Source organism: Ornithorhynchus anatinus, chromosome X3 (assembly GCF_004115215.2).
Source record: "Ornithorhynchus anatinus isolate Pmale09 chromosome X3, mOrnAna1.pri.v4, whole genome shotgun sequence".
NCBI classification, from domain to species: domain Eukaryota; kingdom Metazoa; phylum Chordata; class Mammalia; order Monotremata; family Ornithorhynchidae; genus Ornithorhynchus; species Ornithorhynchus anatinus.
In genome coordinates, this window is record NC_041751.1 from 15,523,981 (window position 1) to 15,535,628 (window position 11,648).

Below are 11,648 nucleotides of genomic sequence, written 5' to 3' on the forward strand. Positions count from 1 at the left end.
AGCAGACTTGGTCTCTTCAGTAGATAGAAATAAAGTTCTATTAAGGTTCCCTTTTTGTATGTTCGAAAGGAGCTGGTTTCAGAAAGCCCCAAGCATAAGGCACTTCATATCAATGTGTAGAATGTATGCATATACATGTGACCTTTTTGAATGCAAATGTGCTTAAGTATCAATCATATTTATTGAACGCTTACTGTGTGCAGAGCACTGTACTAAGTACTTGGGAGAGTAAAATAATAATATAATGGAACACCCTTGGGCCGAAAATGAGCAGTGACTGAGTTATTGTTCCATCACAAATATTATTTGGTCTGTTTCCTGAGCCTTTATTTCTTATTGTAACCTGGAGAACAGCAGTTGCTTGCTTTGGAGAAATTCTGCCCTGGCCCCAAAATCTTCAGGTCCCGGTCCTTAGGAGTAGTAGTTTAAGAGCAGAACCTCCAGAGTGGATAATGGTTCTGTTCCTTCCATTCCCTCTTCCCAGACAGAGACTCTGCCCCCAGTCTCATAACCCCCTGCCCTTTCCACAGCCTGCACTGCCCAAGTAATGCTCAAAAACAGGTAATATCTGCCTTTGCCCAACAGAAAACATCCCAGCCTTCCTTGGCTTTTATTGTAAATTAAGCAAACTGCAAAGTAGCATTGAATGATGCTGTCACATGGTTTGAAAATGAATTCTCAGAAAATATTAAAAAGTCTCTGGCTAAAGTTAACATTTGTGTGACAGAATCTATAATGGACCCAACTCCAAAAGAATCTGCTAGATAGGTCTCTATTTCTGGTCAGGGACTTTGCTAAGGGGAAGCAGCGTGGCTCAGTGGAAAGAGCCTGGGCTTCGGAGTCAGAGGTCATGAGTTCGACTCCCAGCTCTGCCACTTGTCATCTGTGTGACTGTGGGCAAGTCACTTCACATCTCTGTGCCTCAGTTCCATTATCTGTAAAATGGGGATTAACTGTGAGCCTCACGAGGGACAACCTGATGAACCCTGTATCTACCCCAGTGCTTAGAACAGTGCTCTGCACATAGTAAGCGCTTAACAAATGCCAACATTATTATTATTATTACTATTAAGAAAAAAAATTGTGGCCACTAAGCATTTTTTCCAAAGTTCAACCCAATGCCAGGTAAAAGCCCTTCAGACTTGAGGTTTGCAGTTGCAATCCTGAAACGGCCTTAATTAGCAGTGTCTGGCAGCCCAGGGAGGCAGTGAATAAATACTGAAGCCGACAAAAAAGTTATTGAAATAGCTCACTGCGTTTCCCCTCGAGCAAACCTTGCTTCTGTTTGATTTCCTCTGAATCACCATTTTTGTTAAATATTACTAATTGCATTCTGTCAATCACAATTCCACCAAAGAATAGCCCTAAATATTTGCAGAACCAGATAGATTTGTCAGCTTGGGCAAGACACTAATCTTTGCCTCCCCACAAACATACGAAGCGCTTCCAAGTGGTCTTCCTCATCCTCGCCATAAAGGCATACCTCACCTGAAAGTATTATGCCCTTCTACCCCTGGATATCAGAATAGATTTCTAAACATTAAGCATTCATTCATGCTGAAGGAATTTCCATTTAATTCCTAGTAAGCATCCAGAAAATAATAATAATGGTATTTTAAGCACTTAGTTGTGTCAGGCACTGTTCTAAGCACTGGGGTAGATAGAAATTTATCAGTTTGGACATAGTCCCTGACACACCTGGGGTTTATGGTCTAAATATGAGGGCGTAAAATTTAATCCAGATTAGTTAGATGAGGAAACTGAGACACAGAGAAGTTGTGATTTATCTAAGGTCACACAGCAGACAAGTGGTTGAAATGGAATTGGAACCCATGTCCTCTGACCCCCAGCTCTATGCTCTTTCCACTAGACACCCCCCCCCGGGCTTCTTGGGGGTTTTGTTTTTAAAATCACTTATTTTCTAGTATGTTGCCTTCCTTATCCTTCCTTAGGTGTGTGATAGAAATACACATAGAGGTGTGATCGGGTCAGTAAGTATTTTCACATAACTTTGGGAGAAGTGAAAGTAGGAATGGACACCTATAACCAAGTAAAAAATATTCAGGTAAAGGTAACATTGGCCTATGGAAAAGCATTATTCAAAACTATTTTGTTGAAGTGTTACTTAGGCCAAAGTCACTAACATTTTTTTCCCCCATAACTCAACCCTCTCCTCAACTATAAATCTCTTCAGAATTGGAAAAAAAGAAATAAGTTGTGATTAATTTTAATCTAAAACTTTGGATCATGATAGAATTCAAATGTTACACTTTTAAAATGAAAGGATCCAGGTTTTGTGCAAATATCTTCGTTAGAAATAGACTTCACGGAAGAAGAAAACAGGAAAAATCTGTTGTTTACAGCTCATTATTTTACATCATATATTTACATTGTCAGACATTTGTTAAGTTATACAGAGCAACAGTAGGTAAGTGTTTTTTTGGAAATTGTTTTAATTTAGGGAAAGAATATGATTGTCCTTTCAAAAATATGCTCTTTACCTTCATGTTGAGTTTGAGGATAAAGCTTAAGGTGATATAATTTTTTATTAATTGAAATAATCACCATACTGGCTAGACTTCTGATTTGATCAGGAAGCATTCATTATTAATGTAAGCTTCAGTTTAGGAAAAGTGCAAACCTGTTATTTAAATCTATCATGATGAGAAATTCAAAAATTAATTTTCTAATTTTTATTGCAGTTAACGCCTCCCAGGATGGCAATTGCTCATAAATCTCTTTGCTTTTTATTTATTTTTTAATGGTAAAGTGCTTATTTTAATTTAGGTACTGTTTTAATCGATGGAATAGTAAGAATTTATTCAAATTAGGCCTATTCTCTGTCTTATATGAGGCTCACTGTCTAAATAGAAGGGAGAACCGATATTAATCTAGAGCAGATGAAGGTCACTGTCACATATACACTGGCTTTTTCAGATAACACATATCCCCAATTAGGCCACTTAATATTTACCCCAAAATTGAAGATAAGCTAAAGCAAAAGAGTGGTTTTCCTTTTTCATTTTGGTTTGTTTTTTTTTTTTTTGAGACTACAGATGGATTAAAAACCCAATATAGTTTTTAAGGGCCTTCACTATTCATGGCACTGCACTCAATACTACACAAAAGAGACATTACCATTGATTCAGTTAAGGTCTCCCTAGGCAGGGAGTTCACAATCTAGGACACACAATCTAAGACAGACCCATGGGATAAGAATAAATCTTCAATTGGGTACACACAAAATTCAAGAAAATCAACAATGAAGAAAGGAATAATGCCTAGGTCCTCATGCCTTTTCACTTGATCTAAGCAGTCCCCAAATTCTGAATGTTCGAAAAGCTGCTCTCCTCCATCAGCAGCCTTTGAAGCCACGATGGACGGGAACAGCGGCTCTGAATTTACAAGCTCTGCAGCCACCTCCTCCTCCCACATCCCTTGCCTACAGGCTCACCCCACGGGTATGATGCCCCATCCTCATCACAAGCAAGCTCACACCATTGGTAGGAAACTGGCCTGCTCGCTTCTTTTAACTGGTTTCCACTCATTCAGGGTCCCGACGAAGGCCAGTGAGATGGGACAGGATGGTGAGGGAGTTAGGATGCTCTCATCGTTCATCCACCTTTCCTGCCTGAAGGGGGTGGGAATCCAGTGCTTGCCGATGGATGTATTGGTTGGTTTGGGGGGAGATGATGAAAAATAATGATGACTGGCATTTTTTCATTACGTTGTGTGTTGAGTGTTGGGCTAGATACAACATAATCTAAATTCGTGGGGCGGGGGGGGCGGGAATTATTTAATTCCCATTTTACAGGTGAGAAAGCTGAGGCACAGAGAATTTGAGTTACTTGCCCAAGGTCACAGAGCAGGGAAGTAGCAGAACTGGGCATAGAACTCAGATCCTCTGACTCCTGAGCCTCTGCTCTTTTGCTCTTTCCACTAGGTATGAGCTGTTCTCCCCTTTTCTTCTCTCTAACTTCAAGCAGTGGGTAGCTCATTATGGTTGGTATTATTTATTGAGTGCCTTCTGTATGAAGAACACTACATAGCATTTTGGGGCGCTACAATAAATATAATGGATAGCACCTGTAAAAACAATTACTTTGTTTCATGTCTACCTCTTCCTCCTCATGTCTGTTTTCACAGAGTTCAGATCATTCTACAAAGGAGAAAGAGCATAAAAAAGCATCTCGAATTAGTTGTTCAACACTAAACTACACATTGATTCTATTTTGTGTTGTTTGATTTGATATTGCCATCAGAATGTGTTATACACAAGACCTTTTCCAAAATAACATGCAGCCTTTTCCTCCTAGGTGACCAATCCTACAGCATAACCCCTGCCTCTACAGTAGCTTTGAGGTGATTTTGACTTCTGATCAGATTATCCTAAAATATTTGTCTACAACCTGACAACATGATGGATGGTCTGTACAAATCAGATCATCCTGTATCAAATTTCTCTTCCCAAATAATACCTGAACCTAAATTTAGCCATAAAAGTATATAAATGTAATTTGCTTTACCGTACTTCACTGCAGAATTTAAAACCAGAATGGACAGTGTCCTGTGAAAATAATCTGAAAGTCCCTTTCCAAGTAATTGGATTTGCCTATTAACAAACAATATTTTGTGGGTGTACATGGGGTAGAGAACTATTTCCTTGGACATTAAAACAATTTATAATTAGTTAATGAAAAAGAGTTTCAGTACTCAAGGGAAAAAATGGGAACTTGGTTGATGCGTAGTATCGCTTTATACATTTCAGAACAAATTAGTTATAATGAAATGGAGTGGTGGGGACATTAGCTCCAGTTTAATGTCTTCTAAGAAACCGTTTAAGAGACTAGATAGTCCGGTTAATGCTGTTCACAGAGTAGCAGTGGCTCCTTGATGAGAAGAGATAAGTGGAAAGTAAATTGTTGGAAAATAAGAACCATGAAGGACAAGAATTGATAATAGACTAGAGCCAATTATGGCTTCTTTTAAATCAACCACATGCTAGATTCCAAATGGAAAGAATTAAAATTAGCAATAATTCCTAACAATAATGACAATAATGTATTTCGGGTTTGGAGTCCATGGTGGTAGCAAGTGAGGAGTTGTTTTTGGAAGTTTGGCCCGAACTATTTTATGGGCTTGCATCTTGAATGAACGGATGACAAAATTGAGAGCCCAGTGAAGTTTAGTGACTTGCCAACGGTCACACAGCAGATGAGTGGCAGAGTTAGGATTACACCTATGGCCTTTCTGACTTCCTAGCCCCATGCTCTTACACATAGGCTTTTTCGTCTTAAACTCCCAAACCTGCTTTCTGCCTTTGATAAGCATAGGAAACTTGTCCAAATATGTTGACATAACTTTAGCCCAACTTTTGAGGAATTAACTTCCCCTGTGACACCAAAGGAAACACATTTTATAGGATTCTCACGTGAATCTAATAAGCCCCAAGAGGATCCTAGTAAGGTGTTTAATTGTAAATATTTTTACAATGTCACTCCCTTTAAAAGACAAGCTAGATTGTATGCTCCTCCAATGGATTGTAAGCTCCTAGAGAGCAGGGTCATGTCGACGAACTATGTTGGATGTACTCTCCCAAGTCCTCTGAACACTTTAAATACTCAGTAAAAATAGAATTGCTACTTTGAGTTTAAGGTCCTTGTGGGCAGAGAACATGTCACATATTTTGTACTTCTCAGGCCTGTAGTACAGTTCACTGCATCAGGTGGACATTTAATAAATTCTATTATTTTTTTAAGATGGGAATTACTGAGGAAAAGTTCCATATCTTCAAATATAGCAATAGGAATGATGATATTAAGCATTATGTCTGTTGAAGAGGAAAAGAGAACAAGTATTTTTTCCCCATTTTACAGAAGAGAGGATAGATGACCTGCTCAAGGTCACACAGCAAGCAGATGGCGGAGCCGGGACTTCTGGTTCCCAATTTCATGCTCTTTCCACAAGGTCAAATGCCCTCTTTGGGACTTAAAACATTTTAGTCATTGCAACTTCAAGTACACAGCAACCTGCTTCCTCCCAATCTGACAAATCTCAGGATGCCATTTTCAGGAAATTCATCGCCTTATTAAACTTATTATTAGAGATGAACCATCTACAGCAAGTCTTAGAGGGCTGATAGTGTTCAGAATTAGCCAAGGACAGAACAGTTTCTCTGAAGAAGATTGTGACAATTTGCCAAATTCCATCTAGAAAGCATATATGCAGCCAAGGTTCTCCTTGGATGACAGAGCGTTTTCTGCCATTTGTATAGGGCAGAAATAGCCTAGTTGATTTTTCAGAAAACTAACCTGTTTTTTATGTGTTATTTGACCAAGGGTGGTGTCATGATGATATTTAATCTTCAGATAACAGTGAAGGGGTTACGGAACAATTGCAGCATCCCACTGACACTCCCTGAATAGTTCAACCAGAGATCGTGGCACGGACGTAACATCGAGTGGGCACAAACCCACAAATCATCACCAAGGGCTTAAAGTGTAGGCAGCCTGCTAGGGTCAGAACAATTCCTGTCACAACACATATTCTCCAGGCAAGGCACTAGGGGAAAGTGAACACAAGCAGGAATACCAAGTAGTGGCTATACGGGGAGCCGCAGTTGGGAAGAAACTTGACAAGGAAGCCGAAGAAACATTTCAAAGTAATACTGAAGCCAGAGGTCAGATGATGTGACAGTCGTTAACAGTGGCAGGAAGGTTAGGTCTAACCACAGGTATGCTAATTAGGACAGGGTTGCATCTCTTAGAGGAGGGGTTCTGAGAAGATCATAATGCCAAAGGATAAAATGGATGCCAAGAAGTGCCAGGCCTCAGAGGGCAGCAGACAGAAGAGTATAACAAGAAACGATCTTTGCAGGCAAATGTTGTGAGCGGTATCTTCAGTCGCACAGTCGCCCCTTCAGTCACACTTGCCCACCTGATTAAAACCTCCTATCTTCCCAGACACGGCACAGCTCGTGTTCTCTCACCTTCTTTCTTGCTCTGGCTGGTGTTCTGTAATGGATCTGGCTCTATCCTGTATATATTGTGTCTACCCCTAGCTCACTCTTGTGGGCACGAAGCACTTAAAACAGAAACCGCAATTATTACCACTGATAACTCAGAGCACTGTTGATCTTTAGATGATTTTATTTTTTTTCTTTGATTTTCATATAGGAATTTTGAAAATCATGTAGTTCAGCATAGTGTATATTGAGTTCTTGACGCAAGGCCTCTAATGCTATTTTACTTTTCTAAGTACATACTGTAGTGCTCAGGACATAGTTTTCAGTGAATACTGTACATTGTTTCATATAAATAATATAAAATAAATAAATGTTGGTTAATAAATGCCATAAAAAATATTTTAACTTTTTCCCATTGAACACTTCAAGCTAACAAAGCTGGCAGCCTGTCTTGGATATTAAGAATAGCTTAGTTTGTAGGATGGTGGTGGATTTAATTGACAATTTTTTGGTCCCTTGCAGGGCGACGGGTAGAGTTTCCCTCAAATGAGAAAAAGAGTGTGAACTATGAAAAGATTCTTCCCTATGAACAAATGGTTTATTTCAATATTTTCAGGATGATAGTAGGCCCTATTGGAAAGAGTGTGGATCTTGGAGTTAGGAGACCCAGGTCTTCTGGTCTCAACTCTCTCTCTCTCTTGCCTGCTCTGTGACTTGGGCAGGGCACTTACTTCTCTGGGCTATGGTTTTCTTATTTGTAAATGTTAGTTACCATATAATAAAGAGCTTGGAACTGAGCTGAATAGCCCGGTCCTTGATAAATGGGAAAGCACTTAATAATAATAGTAGCAATAGTATTTATCCCCTGTGCATTTACCATCCACTAGGAGTCTGTGTTCCTGGGAAATATAAAACAGAAGTGACAAGCGCCTTGCCAACAAGGTGCTTTACCTCTAATCATCACTCACTGGTAATGAGTATTTTCATTTTCCTGCTGGTTCAGTTTTCTGTGTTCAGCAATTGAAACATCATTTTAAAGAGAAATAAGCAAACCAGCTGGACCCAGCCTCCCTGATAGAGTGAAAGTGACTCCCTTTTGACTTAGGTTGTTGACTCTCTCTCTGCTTTCTCTTTGCACATGGCAACCCAAGGACCGAGCTGTTAAACTCCTGAAGAGGGTCTGCCCCTACAAGAATCTGTCAGACCTGCCTGGTGGCAGCTCTGCTCCTGCAAATGTCACATTCATTCTGAGAGGTGCTCTCGTCTGACTGTTGAGGTGACAGTTTCTCTTTGCTGTCTAATCACTGGGAGGAACTTTGATAGAAATTTTGGGAAGAAGCTAAACAGGGAGGGAAATAGATAAGTGGAAAGTCAGGGCATTATGACATATAACTTAGCTGATCCAAGTTCATTAAAGATCTTTTTTAATTACTTCTACAGAGAAATGGTGAAAGAAACAATTAGTCTCATTCAAATCAGAAACTAGATAGGGAAAGAAGTGAGTGTCCACTATTATTCCCTCTAAGGCTGTAGAGTAATTGACATTTAGTGTTAAGCATTCTCCAAAGCAAAGGGGAGAGTGAAGTGGTAGGAAGACATTCCCTCTCCTCAAGGACATTTCAATCTAATCCATGAGACAAAAATGACTTAGAAATAGCGAAAGCTTGTTGAAGAACAAGTTCAAAGCAGAAAGCAGTATGGGGCACAATAGGAAGAAACAGCTGAAGAAATAATTCACTGTACAAATAAGCGCATAAATGTGATGTAAATAAAAATATACCTTATGAACCTTGGTCTGAAGATATGAACAGGAGTGTTGAGAAGAATAAAGTATCCAAGGGCTAATGGTGAGTGTTGACCTTTTGTGACTAGAGTGTAGTGGTTTAGTTTGGGAAGGTGGGATTTTTTTGTCTTTGTTTTCTGGTTACAACCTCTTGAGTCTTGAAGCTCAAAAATAACATGAGGAGGAGGGTCTGAAGGAAGTCTGGCTTGATGTCAGAGAGTGATGAGAATCTGAGACAAAATTAGATGCTGGGTAAACCAGCGTAGAACAGGCACAGTTTAAAAATCCCTGAAAGACCTTGTAGCTGACCTGGATATTCTTGGAAATGTTCCCTTTTTTTCTGCTTCTTCACTAGTTATTCCTTTACTTCTGGATATGGTCTTTAACCTCTACACTGAAGAATTTATGTCAGAGTTCAAAGGAAATATGTCCAATCCTCCCGAAAAGCTGTGTCTCCTGAACAAGAGGTAAAAGAACTGTTAGATTCACAGGTATCATTAGTAAGATAATGGTTCTAGAGGCTAATAGGATTTAAAAAAAATATGAGGTAGTTTCTGAATGGCCCAGATTGCTGCCTTACCCTGTGACTGTGTGTGTGTTTGTGTGTGTGCACAGGTTTTCATGTGATTTAACTAAAATAGAAATGAAAAAAGAATTTAACTCAAAGAACAATTAGAGAAAGCACTACATTCCACTGTGAGGTGCACAATACCAATAATGTATCAACATATAAGGAGTTTTGAGGAAAAAAAATGGAAAATTGGGTGAATATTTTTTGCCTTATTTAAGCAGAAGCAGAGTCCTTAGTGACTAGAAGAAGCCAGATGGAGATTGCTCTCTGAAATTAGAAGCCTTTGTAGTTGTCAGAGAGAATAAACACGTTTTTTGATGGAGAAGCTAAGTGACACAAGCCACCGTTTGTTCATTACATTAGCAGAGGACCCGAGGATACACGATGAATGGCAATTCTTACCATCGTGAACTTTCATTGTTATGGGGGAAAAAAATGAAGAACGACTTGAAAAGTTCTTAGCAGTAATGATGCTTGTCCCAGGCAGATGAGAGGGAAAGTAAAGCAGCTACAGAATGATCTTTCCAGACATAGAAGGGTTGTGATAAAAGGGGAGGCTTGTGAGGCCTTGTAGAAACCAGAGAGTGGGGTTTTGCAATCCATGAGACAGAGAAGAGCTAAACTGGAATCATATTTCTCCATTTCCCATTTTTTGCACATTGACTGTCACCTGCTCCCAACTCCCCATGGCCCGCTGAGCTCAGTGTGGGCAAGGAATGTGTCTCTGTTAGTAACTCTATTATCCTGTCTCTCCAAAGTGATTAGTACAGTGAGTCCTCTGCATATAGTAAGTGCTCAATAATTACAATTGATTGTGTGCTTCTGTGCTATAGCCACCCGTAGAGCTTTGGCCTCTCATCTCACGTGACATATTACTCAATTACTCTTTCCATTTCCTTCTTCTTCTTGTCTGCAGTTAATTTCAGTGCCTGTCACCCCTACTCTCTCCCCTACTAGAATGTAAACTCTTTGAGCACAGGGATCATATGCTCTAATCTATTCAACTCTACCAAGTTGTTAGTACAGTTCTCTGCACAGAGTAAGTGCTCAGTATATATAACCGACTAAGTGAGGGGGTTGCTAAACTGAAAATCCACCCAACATAATGTTGTGGGTGAAATGGTATTGTAAAAGAAAATGCTATTGTTCGGAATGGGGAAAAAAATACGAGAAGACTTTAAGCCCAGAGGATTAGTTGCTCAAGATAGATATAGTGGGCAGAAACTTATGATTGAATAAGATTAGCCATGAAATATCACCATGGTTGCTTTTGAATAATAACAATAATGGTAGGAATAATAAGATTTCAGTTGAGGGAATGCAACTCTCCCAATGCAATCACAAGTATCTACTTAGTAGAAAAAATGTCAGACTGGCCTAGAAGAATTACCATTTGCTACATGCGGTTTTATTGAGGACATCATTTTCATGTTGTGTTTTCATTTTTCTCTAGGCTTGAGGAATTTTGATTTAGAATTTAACTTGCACTAAAACCTTTATGTGCAGCCTCTCTAGCATAAGAGAATGTGGGATCTATTTGACATAACTATCAAGCATTTTCAGTTGACACTGAAGGGCAAAGGCTAAGTGCCTTCTAGGCTCAACGTTATATTCAGATGAAAGCATCATGTGGAAATTAACTCTGAACAAAGAGATCATGAAAAGGCAAATTACTTTAGGAATCCAAAATGCTTTCAACTTTACATGGTCATTTTAAGATTAGTGGAACTTTGCACAGTTATTTTAAGATGAGGAACACGCTTATTATTAGTAGATTAGCAGATCTTTTCATGTATATCGTGCAACTAAATTGCCCCTTATTTTAGATACAGACTAAAACCACCCACACAGACCTGCTGTTACTCTGTTGTCATTATTAAGTCCCAAACACATCCATTTTGAATCGTAAAACCTGGACTGCAGTGGATGTCAGAATTTAAGGACCAAAGGATCTATTTTTTAAATTTTTCGAAAGGCTGGCCAATTGTGTTATCCTGAAATTGTAACAATAATAATGATGATGATGATGATAATAATAATAGTGGTATTTGTTAAGCGCATAAGCACTGCGGGGGATACAAGATAATAAGGTCTCACATGGGGCTCACAGTCTAAGTAGGAGGGCGAACAGTTATTGATTCTCCATTTTGCAGATCAAGGAACTGAAGCACAGAGAAGTTAAGCGCCTTGCGCTAGGTCACACAGCAGGTAAGGCACTCAACTTCTATGTGCCTCAGTTCCTTGATCCTTGGCAGAGCAAGGATTAGAACCCAGGTCCTCTGACTCCCAGTCCCCTGCCCTTTCTTGGACTCCACGACAGAGCTACATGT